The sequence below is a fragment of the Penaeus monodon genome, chromosome 33 (assembly GCF_015228065.2).
Source record: "Penaeus monodon isolate SGIC_2016 chromosome 33, NSTDA_Pmon_1, whole genome shotgun sequence".
NCBI lineage: Eukaryota > Metazoa > Arthropoda > Malacostraca > Decapoda > Penaeidae > Penaeus > Penaeus monodon.
The window spans coordinates 11909236-11909784 of NC_051418.1; the positions used below are offsets into that span (position 1 = coordinate 11909236).

The 549-nt window shown below is 32.6% G+C and overlaps 1 protein-coding gene across 1 annotated transcript in view; it reads right to left on the reverse strand.

The window, feature by feature from the left end:
* Positions 1-549, reverse strand: part of LOC119594247 — a gene marked incomplete in the record, with an annotated part of 93703 nt that overhangs the window by 72020 nt on the left and 21134 nt on the right.

Here is a 549-nt window from a genome sequence, read left to right on the forward strand (position 1 = left end):
TAAGTATGTTTATAAACGCACAGAGTTGGTATATAAATAATGTTTACGTCCAAGTATCAATTTCTCATTTATTAAAAACAGAAATAAATAAATGAATAATACAAAAAATAAATAAAACAAATCTAACTAAAAAAATACAAAAAATCGCAATTCTCATTATCATAAAACATCATTTAATTTTTTTTCTCTCTCTAATTACTGACAAATGGCAGGCAGGGGTTGGGTGCCGGGGGGGGGGGTACCGCTCGGGAGGAGAGAATTACAGAAAACGGGATAAGGTCAGATGTCCTGAGAAAGCGGGAAATCATTTATGGGGGAAAGGACAGACTAAATTAAATGAAATTAAATCGCAAACGAAAGAAAAATATAAAAATCGCCCCGAAAGAGATAAACCTGGGAAAGATACACTTATAAGATAATAAAGGTTATGGTAAGAGATGTTTATCATGGAGGAGAAAGGTGAGAATAACAGATAAGATGCGGAGGATAAGAAAAAATATTACAGACAAATGTTTGGTAATAGATCAAAAGTTGATTCTGTAGCATGTA